Source organism: Armigeres subalbatus, chromosome 1 (assembly GCF_024139115.2).
Source record: "Armigeres subalbatus isolate Guangzhou_Male chromosome 1, GZ_Asu_2, whole genome shotgun sequence".
Classification (NCBI taxonomy): Eukaryota; Metazoa; Arthropoda; class Insecta; order Diptera; family Culicidae; genus Armigeres; species Armigeres subalbatus.
Genome location: NC_085139.1, coordinates 252,746,253 through 252,758,749, shown reverse-complemented (window position 1 = coordinate 252,758,749; position 12,497 = coordinate 252,746,253). Strand labels below are relative to the sequence as shown.

The following is a 12,497-nucleotide window of genomic DNA, read 5'->3' as shown; positions in this document are numbered from 1 at the left end:
CTAGAAGTTACGTACGATAATTTTGTACGACAATTAGACGAACGACACAGAAAGCGAGTAGAACAGGCAGACAAGTCTACGTGGACGATTGAGACGGAAGTTAAAGAGAAGAAAAAACTAAAATTTTGATCATCCTTTCAAAGGTTGATTCTCAAAACGGTTTCGTTTAAAATCCGACCTCCGAACAAAATCAAAAATTTATATCGGATTACTTCGAATGGCTTCCTCTCCGAAAAATGAGCAATGTTTGTTCTGCTCAATGTCGGAGTCGATGTCGGAGGATGGATTGGGTCCAATGTGGGAAATGTAGGCAATGGCCCATTTCTCCTGCGCTGGCGTAGACCAGGAGGTGGGAAAGCCGATTGGCGCTGTCAAGTGTGTGTTTCCGCTAGTGCGCAGCAGCTGAAGGTTCCGGACACGAGAAGCAAGACGCGAGGTGGCAAGAAGACCGGCCAAAAAGGCGATGGAGGGTCCGATCAGGGAGTTAGTTCCGATGCAGATCCGGCTGAGAAGCAGTTGAAGAGGAACAACTCGCCAAGGAAAGGCCTTTGCAAAGCAGATGGAGGCGCGGAAGAAGCTACTCGCAGGCAGAAAGCATGGAAGCAGGAACAGCTGAGGCAAGAACGAGAAATGCGGAACTGGAGCCCAAGACAACGCGAGATAGAAGAGCAAGTTGCAGCAAGAACAGGAAATGTTGGACGCTCAACTGGCTGCGGAGAAGGAATTTTGGAGAAGCGAGACGCGATCCGGAAGAAATTCGAAAACAGCGTCAAGAGGTGAATGCGTCCAAGGACGAAGATGGTGCTGTCGGTGGAGGTCGAAAAGTGAACCGGACCAGGCGGTAGAGAGTGGCTGCAACAGTCAAGGAAGACAAACACGCAGCAGTCGGTCTCGGATGTCAGGGAGCTTTTCCGAAAGGTGGAGTTCCACTGGGAGCAGGAGTGGTTATCAAGGCGAACAAAACGAAGTCGATGAAACCGGTAAAGGAAGTGCCTGAAATCGTCGAGAACGCGCCAGAGTCCAGCGAAGACGAAAGCGAGTCGTTGGATTATCCAGCGAAAAGCCGCAGTCAGAGCCGGTATGGCATGCAGAGTAGTCGATTCCGACGGCCGGGGCGTGATATTGGCCATATCTCGAAACAGCAGCTGCCGCTCGGAAAGCGGTGTCCCAGTACCTGAAGTTTCGTGGAGAGCCGGAAGTCTGGCCGCTGTTTATCAGTAGCTTCGAGCATACGACGGCGGCGTGCGGGTTCACGAACTTGGAGAACTTGAAGCGGCTGCAGGACTGTCTCAGGAGACGCACTCGAGGCAGTCAGAGTCGGCTAGTGCTGCCGGATTCGGTTCCGGATGTTTGCGATCTGAGGAATCTTTTCGGAAGGCCGGAAAAGTTGCTGAAGACGCTGCTAACAAAAGTGAGGAATTCTCCTGCGCCGAGAGGAGATCGGCTGGAGACCTCATTAACTTCGGATTACGGTGGAAACTGTGCGATCATCTTGAAGCTGCAAGCCCAGAGACCACCTGAACAACCTGATGCTGGTACAGGAGTTGGGACAAGCACCACCAAGCATAAGCTGGACTGGGTCCGTTTCAAGCGTGGAAAAATTGACAGTCCACTAGGATGTTCTCGAACTTCACCACGAAATCGTTTCGGATGTGTCCGAGGTTACGGAGTTCACTATGTTGTCAGTGAACGAGCGAGCACGTCCTGGAGAGAGAACTTAGGAAGGAGTTTGTGCATATGCATGAATTTGCACTGAAGTGGAGCGAAGGATCGCGGATCGAGGCAGCTCAGTCGGCCGTGCTGGATCTGTGAGCGGACGGATCATTTGATCAGAAATTGCGATGAGTTCCGGAATGAATATCGCCGAAAGGCTTAGAGAGGTGGAGAGGCAGAAACTGTGGAATCTGCCTAAACAAACATGGAAATAGTCGCTGCTCGTCGAAGATCCGGTGCGTGGTGCGAGGTTGTCAAGGAAACCATCATCCTCTGTTACATCGCTGGAAAGATCTGCATGCAGAAAGCGAATCCGACTGCACAGTGATTTTCCGGATGCCGGTGCACACGTCGGCAAGCGTCAATACGACACCGTCGCGTTCCTGGACGAAGGGTCATCTGCGACTTTGGTCGATGATGTGGTAGCCAAACGATTGAAAGCTGAAGGCTCACTGAAGCCGTTGATAGTAACGTGGACCGGGAACATCAACGGTTCGAAAACGAGTCCCGCTGCGTAGAGATGAGTGGCAGAAAGGGCTCGAAGGAGAAGTTTCCGCTGTTCAACACTCGGACAGTATCGGAGTTGTAGTTACCCAAACAGAATGTTCGATACGCAGAGGTAGTGAAGCGGTACACACATCTTGTGGGGTGCCAGTGAAAGATTTTCCGTCCGGGGTGCCGACCATCCTCATCGGTTTGGATAACCTACACCTGTTTGCGCCGCTGAGTCACGTGTTGGTAGACTGAACGAACCGATCGCCGTGCGATCGAAGATGGTTGACAATATATGGGTCCGAAAACGTAGAGCCAGCGTTCATACATACCTGAATCTTCATTCTATCGCGACGGTGAGCAATCAGGAGCTCCATGATTTGATGCGGAGCAGTAAGTGCTGGAAGAAAAGGGCATCGTTCGCTGTGCCAGAACCGAAGAGAAGGGCTAGGAGATCCTGGAGGCGACAACACAGCGAGTGGGCCATCGATTCGAAACTGACTGTTGTGGCGCAGCGATGTCCGGAAATTCCCGATAGCTACTCAATGGCTAAGCGGAGAATGCATGCACTCGATCGGAAATTAGAAAGGAATCCAGCGCTGAAGGAGTAGTTGGCAGATCGAGGAGTACCAGCAGAAAGGATACGCGCACAAAGTAACCGACGTAGAGTTGATGGAGACAGCCAATCTGCGTGTGGTACCTGCCTCAACGTCGTGGTGAACCACGAAAGCCAGGCAAAGTGCGCCTGGTATGGGATGCAGCAGCATCAGTGAATGGCATTTCCTGAATTCGAGCTGCTCAAAGGCTGGATATAGTTCCCCTTCGCGAGGATCTGCCATTTCCGAGAACGCCCGATCGCCTTTGAGGCGACATCCAGGAAATGTATCAACAAATCCGCATCAGATCGGAGGCAAGCAGGCGCAGCGATTCCGTTTAGGTCAGGTAGCGAAGAGGCTCACAGATATTCGTGATGGACGGCGACTTTCGGATCCACGTCGCCCAGTTCAGCGAGTATGTGAAGAACGTCAATGCGAAGCAATTTGAAGAGGTACCGGAAGCAGCAGATGCAATAGTCAAACGTCATTACGTGGACGATTACTACGACAGTGTGGACACCGTGGAAGAAGCGATCAGAGAGCCAAAGAAGTGAGATATGTTCATTCGTGGGGTTTTCGAATTAGGAACTGGGTGTCTAACTCCAATGCGTTCCTGCAGGCGGTTGAGAAAAGCGGTGAGTCGGCAGTACACTTTAGAGAAAGGCTGCAGAGTATGAACGTGTGCTGGGCGTAGTAAGGGATACGATAGAAGACGTCTTCTGTTTTGAGACCGCTTCGAAGTTCGAGTGTTCCAAAGTCCTCCGAGGAGAAGAACGTCCACCAAACGGATGGTACTCAGCATAGTCATGGCACAGTTTGATCCGGCCGGATTCCTAGCTCCAGTTACCATCCTGGGTAAAATGCTGGTGCAAGATCTGTGGAGAACAGGATGCCAGTGGGATGATGCGGTAGATGACCATCATACAAAAAGGGACGCGGTGGACGAGCATGTTGGCGAAGTCCAGGCATTTAAGTTGTCGCGCAGCTACTTCGGCACTGCGAGGTCCGATGAAATCCGGGACGTACAGCTGCATATATTTGCGGACGCGGGTGAGACGGGGTATGGATGTGTGGCATATTTTCGTGCCATGGTGCGGAGAGGTGAAGTGCACAGTGATGAGCGGGCGAAAGTTGCTCCCTTGAAACAAGTGTCAATTCCGCGCCTGGAGCTTCTGGCGGCGGTACTGAGTGCACGGATGTCCACATGGTGCGCGAAAACCACAATATCCATTAGCAAAGTGATTTTGATAGATGCAGAGGTGGTACCATCGTGGATTAGATCCGACCAGCGCCGCTATAAACAGTTCGTTGGTTTCCGCATCGAGGAGATCCTGAGCTTGACAAGACTAGCAGACTGGCGGTGGGTTCCGACAAGGCTGAACGTTGCAGACCTGCTGACGAAGTGGGAAAGGATCCAGATCTACATCCGAGTGGTCCGTGGGTACGAGGCCCACAGTTTCTGTACGACCGGGAGGAAAATTGGCCGAGGAAGAGTTTGCGCCGGCTAATACGACTGAGGAACTTCGGGTTCATCTGTTGCCACGACGTAAAGATACCAGCAGTTCTTGTAGACGCGAACGCTCTCGAAGTGGACGATCCTGGTCCGAACGATAGCGTGCGTGTTTGATTTGTGACGAACTGTAGACGGAAAAAGGAACGTGATAGAAACGTTGCGAGCAACGAAAGATCAGCTGAAGTCGCATATCAAATGCGGGTGCGTCGGTTCGACTACCACTACAGCAGAAGGAGTACGAGCAAGCAGAGCGATGCTTGCTGAAGGTAGCGCAGTTGGAGAGTTTTATCGATGAGCTGAAGGTGCTGTCGAGGAACAAAGATCGTCCGGCGAGCCAGTGGATGGCACTTGAGAAGTCTAGTCCGCATACAAGCCGACCCGCTGGTAGATGAGTATGGCTTGATCAGAATGGAGGCCGCGTGGAGCGGGCAGAGTTCACCGTTCGACTTGCGGTTCCCAGATTCTTCCGAACGACCACAGAATTGAAGCTGATAGTCCAAACATATGAGAGGAGTGGCATGAGCACGCGGCGGTTAAAACGAGGTGCGGCTACACATTCCGCATGTAGATGCAGTGGTGAGAAAAGTGTCGGCGGCCTGCGTCTGGTGTACATCGCTGTCGTCCCCATGCTCCACGGATGGCTCCACTACCAGTGCAGCGCATTACGCCGAATCTTCGGCCATTTAGCTACGTGAGTGTCGATTATCTGTGGTCGTTTGACGTAACTGTAGGGCGTCGAACAGAGAAATGTTGGATAGCGCTGTTCACATGCATGGTGATACGAGCGGTACATTTGGAGGTAGCCCAGGATTGACAAACAGTCCGTTTGATGGCGATACACCGGTTTATCGGTCGCCGGGCTGATTGAATTCTTCTCCGACAACGGGACGAATCTGCAGGAGCAAGCAAGGAAGTAGTAGAGGTGTACAGGGCATCAGAGATGACTGTGCAGACCAGCTGACGAATGCAAGGACTAGGTGGACGTTCAATCCTCCGCTGCGCCTCTATGGGGGCGTCTGGGAGCGGTTGGTGCGTTCCGTGAAGGAGGCGTTAACAGCGTTGAACGATGGAAGGCGACTGACGGACGAGATTTTGCAGACGGTAATCGTTGAGGCTGAGGACATCGTCAATTCTCGTCCCTCACCTACGTGTCGCAACAGAACAACGAGGCAGAAGCACTAACCCCAAACCACTTTGAGGGTGGGTCACGAATCAGCCAAGCGGTACACGCCGCCACCCAATCCGGCAATGGCCCTTCGGGACGCCTTCCAGCGGTCCCAGCAAATAGCCAGCGTGATGTGGGATAGATGGATCAAGGAGTACGTGCCTTTGCTGAACGGAGGTCCAAGTGGTTCGGCGAATCAAGACCGCAAGCAGGAGATTTTGTATATCGTAGATGGTACCAACCGTAAGTGTTGGGTTCGTGGAGGTAGAAGAACCATAGTGTCCGGAGACGGAAGGGTCCGTCAAGCGTGGTGCGTACTAGCACCGGAAGGTAGCGAGCGTCAGCGAGGCTGGCCGTGATAGAAGTTGAGGAAGGTAACCCTGAGCCGGAAGTGGCCTCCGGGGCAGAGTTACGGCCGAAATTCTGGCAACCCTGCCCAGACGCAGCCGCATCACAACCAATATTTGGCCGATTAGGCAAATGTCAGTCCCAGCGGATATGATGAGAGTGAGTGATAAAATTAAAGCGAGGGATAAACATAAACAGAAAGGGAAAAGGAAAATATAAACAAATGGCCGAAGTTGAGTAAACAGAATTAGTAGCGAATTGAAGAAAATTGTATTGCAAGAAGAGAGTTGAACGGTGAATAAATCTAGATTGTATTTGAGGTAGAGTGAATTACGTGGAGTTTGGTCAGCAGATAACAATTAAGTACACTCTGAGCAACAGTACAGTGGTGCTCAAACTATCGAAGACAGCCCACGGACTTTTAGACGACAATTAGACGAACGACACAGAAAGCGAGTAGAACAGGCAGACAAGTCTACGTGGACGATTGAGACGGAAGGGAGAAGAACAAACTAAAATTTTGATCATCCTTTCAAAGGTTGATTCTCAAAACGGTTTCGTTTAAAATCCGACCGTCCGAACAGATGCCAAAGTTAAATTTGAATTTCTTCAACCGCGTTGCCTAGCAACGTACTTAGATTCTATTATTGCTTTGATGTTCCATTGATCAAATTTTGTTATAGCGCTCAGTAGCCTAGCAACTTATTAATCTATGTGTTGATTGGATTTTGTTCCAACCGGACTCTAAGTGAAACTGTGCACCATGGTCCACCGGGAATAAGGGAATGGTCCTCCGAACATTTAGGGGTTTGGTGTCAGGCCCGCAAGCCAGCAGTAAAAAAATACGCAACGAACACAACAGGTATACGGACCGGAGCCATCGGCGAAGACCACTGCGACGAAAATGGACTAGCGATTGGAAACTCGGTTCGTGGAACTGCAAATCTCTCAACTTCATCGGGAGCACACGCATACTCGCCGATGTGCTTGGACCGTGGATTCGGCATCGTAGCGCTGCAGGAGGTTTGTTGAAGGGATCAATGGGAACGTTCAGAGGTAATCTCCATCTACCAGAGCTGCGGCAAACACGAGCTAACAGCTTTCAGTGATGGGCGATATGCAAGGCGCGTGATCGGGTGGTGGCCGATCAATGAAAGAATGTGCAAGTTGAGGATCAAAGGCCGGTTCTTCAACTTCAGCATAATCAACGTCCATAGCCCACACTCCGGAAGGACACACTGATAAGGACACATTCTACGCGCAGCTGGAACGTGAGTACGACAGTTCCTAAGCCACGACGTTAAAATCATCATACGAGATTTGAACGTTCGCGGTCAAGAGGAGGAGTTTAGACCGACTACGTCCATAGCCCACACTCCGGAAGGACTGATGATGATAAGGACGCATTCTACGCGCAGCTGGAACGTGAGGATGACAGCTTCCAGCCACGACGTTAAAATCATCATACGAGATTTGAACGTTCGGGTTGGTCAAGAGGAAGAGAGACCGACTATTGGGAAGTTTAGCGCTCACCGGCTGACGAACAAAAACAACCTACGACTAATTGATTGCTCCAGGAATATGGCCATTCGCAGCACCTTTCCACAGCCCCTGTATCGGTACAGCTGAGATCACCGACGAGCAGAATCACAAATCGACCACGTACTGATTGATGGACGGCACTTCTCCGACATTGTCGACGTCAGGACATATCGTGACGCTAAAATCGACTCTGACCACAATCTGGTTAACCTGCGCCCAACTATCCGTCATCAACAATGTTCGGTACCGACGACCGCGGTACGACCTAGGTGCTTAGGACCATGTTTGACGGTGTGAAGACGTGTGTGGCGGCGAAGAATGAATCACGAGCTCGCCCAGCTCTACGGCGAACCCAGTATCAAGAAGGTAGCTAAAGCCGGAAGGGTACGATGGGCAGGGCATGTTGCAAGAATGCCGGACAGCAACCCTGCAAAGATGATGTTCGTTTCCGATCCGGCAGGTACGAAACGGTGTTGAGTGCAGCGGCGAGATGGGCAGACCAGGTGCAAAACGACTTGGCAAGCGTGGGGCATATTCGAGGATGGGGAGATGCGGCCTCGAAACTGTAGGTTGTGTCAAATTGTTGATTCAGATGCTGTTTAGATGTAGAGTAAATAAATGAAATAAATGAACGTGTTATCCGATGGAAGCCGATAAACGACGCATTTGCTTGTTGAGAATGAAGGGCAAATTTTCAACTATAGCCTGACAGCATCTATGCCCCAACGAACGATAAGCCTGATGACGTGAAGGATGAGTTCTATGAGAGCCTTGATAAGGCCTACGAGAGTGCCCAACACACGATGTAAAGATTGTCATCGCAAATCGGAAGAGAAAGTTTCTTCGCCCCTGTCATTCGAATAATGGTCTGTGACTTGTAACCTTTGCTGCTGCTAGAGGGATGGGAAAAGCATTACTGCACGTAAGAATATCCGTAAACACACCTGGCAACATCCAAGTGACGACACTAGCTCACAGATAGACCACGTGCGTCGAGACGACATTTCTGATGTTATAGATAAAGTCCTTCAGAGGTCCGAACAACGACTGAATCACTACCTTGTACATTGAATGGGTGCGGGATTTGCGATTCCTCGACACGAAAAAAATTTCCGAAGTGAGCCAGAAGAAAACTGATGGTTCAAGATAATTCAATTCATCGTTCCTAAAAGAAATTTTAATATCGATTCTTCATATTAGAACCCAATTGACTTGCCAAAAGTTGAACTTGTTCAACTTTCTTTTCATTCAAATGAGTTGAATAAAGGCGTTCAGTTCAAGCGACTTGCTCACTCTTGAACAGTCTAAACGCCAGAATAGAAATGAACCAGTCATCGAATCGTAATATAATTCAGTTTCTATTCATGGAATGAAATTCTTCAAGTAATAGCGCTTTTATGATTTTATGATACAGATGAAAATGTCAAACTATTCATAATTAAATTTCGATTATACACTTGCTAAGACGAGTTAATACAATCCCATTGAATTCCACCACTTAATTGTACATGACAGATACGTATTTCGACCTCAACAGTAAGGCGTCTTCAGTGTCTCGTACTTGACTCGACGAAGTCCCCACCATAGATGGTACGCAGCACTTTCCTTTCGAAAACTCGTGCGCGTTGGTCCTCCGCGAGCATCGTCCAGGTCTCGTCCGTAGAGGACTACCGATCTAATGAGCGTTTTGTAGATTGTCAGTTTGGTACGGCGGCGAACTCTATTCGATCGAAGCGTCTTGGAGTCCAAAGTATGTACGATTTTCAGCCACTATGCGTCTCCGAATTTCTCTGCTGGTGTCATTTTCGGCAGTCACCAGTGAGCCTGCACACTTCTTCTACCACCTCGATTTCGTCATCACCGATGCAAACTCGCGGTGGCTCATTGTCGTCTCAAACCTCTTCCTATCATGTACTTTGTCTTCGACGGTTGATGACTAGTCCGATCCGCTTAGCTCTCCTCTTCAGTCTGATGTAGGCTTCTCCATCTTCTCAAAGTTACGTCAATATCGTCGTCGGCGAAGCAAAATAGCTGGACGGACTTATTGAAAATTGTACCACCTGTGTTAACTCGCTTCGTATTACCCTTCCAAAGCGATGTTGAATAGCAGACACGAAAACCATCACCTCTTGTAACCCTCTGCGGTCTGAAGGATCGAGAATGCCCCTGAAACTGAACTACGCACATCACCCGATCCGTGATCAACCGCAGTTTATCCGGAAAACCGTGTTCGTGCATTAGCTGCCATAGCTGATCCGACTGATTGTGTATCAGCGGCCGAAGTCGATGAATAGATGATGGTGGGCACGTGTATTCGCGGCATTTCTGCAGCATTGACGAATGGCGAACACCTGGTCCGTGGTGGAGCGTTCGCCCATAAACCCGCCTGGTACTGCCCCACGAACTCACCTTGCAGTTGGCATCGACGGCATAACATTTGGGAGAGTACCTTGTAGGCGGCGTTCAGCAATGTGATTGCGCGGTAGTGCTACAATCTAGCTTATCGCCCTTATTGTAGATGGGAACACGACACCTTCCATCCACTCCTGCGGCAAAACTCTCCTCCCAAATCTTGGTAATGACCCAGTGCAGCGCTCTAGAACATATGCATGATAAAGTGATCGTAACATGAATGCTTCAGCAATTTTTTGTTCGCAAAAGGTCATTTTGAATGGTAAGATGCTTAACGACCCGTGTAGTGTATCATCCAAATTCCAAAAATTGTAGAGGCTATCGTCAAAATTATTCATGGTACAATTGGTGATAATGATACCATGAATGCTTGTAAATAAAAAACTTGATTTTCTAGTGTATGATGTCGTTTCCATTTTGACATTCAATGACAATAGCTGTTTTATTTTGTTTGTAGATTTTCAATTTTTTCAGACGATTGTCGGACAAATTTTAAAATAATATAGAACAAAATATTTAATATTATGAAACATTCATTTAAATCTGAAAAACTTCATCCTGTCTAACTTGTACGAAAAGTGCTCAATCCGACGAATCGATCACAATCTCAGCAGTCGGTTGCACAGAATGCATGCGCACTTTTGGTTCAATGTAAGTACAAAAGTCTTCGAAGTTGAATTCTTTCAAATCTGTATCCTTGTTTACGTTAGAATAATTTAAAATTGCTATTATCTTAAAATGAATGATAATAAATTGAATGTTTTTTGGTAGGAGGATCGTGCGAATGTAGTCCTGTGCCAGCTGTGCTGGAACAAAATCGATGAATTCCATCAATTCTACTGCGAGATCGAAAGATCCACTCCAACGAAAGTGACCATCCAACCAATTGTTGGAAATTAAGCAGGAGCAGGAAATGCTGCAGCGGCGAGCGTAAAGGATAAGTAGAGGAACTTGGTGAGGATGGGGTGATGTTGTTAGAGGCGATGATAGTGAACAATCGGATGGATACTGTCCCAGCGAGAAGGAACAAAGCGACGATGATGAATCGATCATGACGATGTCAAAGTTAAGTCGCCGAAAAGCCGACTTACTGGACAAAGATGAGCGGAAGAATATTGAAAATACGCCGCAAAGCACGAGCTTGGAATGCAGCTACTGCTCTGTGAAGTATCCTACCTTTGACCTTCTGCAGAAACATTCCAAGAAGAACACAGAAGGTCAACAACCGTACTATGCTGCAAGAAGAAATTCTGCCAAAGAGGCAGATTCTAGATCACATTCAGATCACCTGAATGAACCAGTTCAAGGCGAAAGTTGCGACAAGCGGTGTCCGAGTTCGAGGGCTCAAGAGCCACATGGACATCAAACACGTCGCGAAGAAGTTGTTCGAGTGCGAAATGTGCTAGAAGTTTGCCTGAAGAGTCTGGTGGTTGCGCATCAAGAGGTGCCATCCGGAATCTGAGAATGAAATCGATGGAGACAATGATGGAGAGGAGGGCGAAGAAGCTGAGGATACCGATCAAGCGAAGGCACAATCCCAGAAAGCGATTAGGGACGAAGAATTCATCGTGGCGAACATCAGTCTCGAATGCCACGTGCAGCGAGAAGCACAGTACGTATCAGGCGTTTCTTAGGCATTCTCAGTCGGCACATGGGAACATGCGGCGCCCTCTGCTGTGGCACAAGTTCACGAAGCCTCGATTGATCGACCACATACTGTACCACCAGAATCCGGAACGGTTCGTTGCAAAGTCTGCTCGGCAGTTCAAGCATAGTGAAGCGCTGAGCACTCACGTGGGGAAGCAGCACGTGCAGGAAGAAGCGAAAGTCTTCCAGTGTAGTGTGCGCCAAAGGGTTTTCGAAGAAGCGTATCTGAACGTACACGAAAAGTACACGGAAGATGAACGAAAGAAATTGCCGAAGCATGCGATAAGTACTTTGTCTGAGTCGATGCTGAAGCAGCACGAACGACTGGTTCATACCAAGGAGTGTCCGTTTGTGTGTCACGTTTGTGCTCGAGGGTTCCAGGCGTTATCCTCCTATTCGTCGCATTTAGCGTCCCCGATGGAAGCAGAAGGACAAACCTCGAGGAACGGCTGCAATGTTCCTTTGCAGCATTTGGTAGGTTTTTTGTTCTTTATCGGTTTGAAAATATAATTGGATCCAATTTTTAGGGTATACAAACAAAACTATCGAAAACATGTGCTACTTCATTCGGGACGCAGACGTGCGACATCTGTGGCGAGTGCAAAGTGTTATGGCCCTGCGGTACCACAAGGCTCAACATCGGAGGGCGATTGGCTGCTCCGTTTGCGGGAAGACATTCAAGAAAGATCTCGCTGAAGGAACACATGGCGTCGCACACGGGCGAAGTTCTGTACCAGTGCGACTTTTTGATCGGACGTTCAATTGCACGCAATCGAGCCTCCCATCGGAAGAGCATCCGAAGGAGTGGTACGAGGACAAGATACGGAAGAATCCCAACGCTTAAGGAACAGCAGGAATCGGCGGTTGGGCAAATGGAGGACAATATATGATGTAGTGAGAGTTCAGAAAGGTACTAATATTAGATAAGTTTTGAATTTTGTAACCAGAATAAGGAATGCATAAGTTATTTAGAATAACCAAATTTCATGAAAAGATTTTTAATGCTACTTCCACCTTGATCGTATTGCGCCCCTTCTTTTTTATCAATCGAAACTCGAAACCATTACCA

The 12,497-nt window shown here is 48.8% G+C and overlaps 1 pseudogene; it reads left to right on the top strand.

Annotated features, from left to right (window-relative positions):
• Nucleotides 1-5,562: 5,562 nt before the first annotated feature.
• LOC134207207 (zinc finger protein 260-like) lies at nt 5,563-12,272 on the top strand (annotated as a pseudogene).
• The last annotated feature ends 225 nt before the right edge of the window (nt 12,273-12,497 follow it).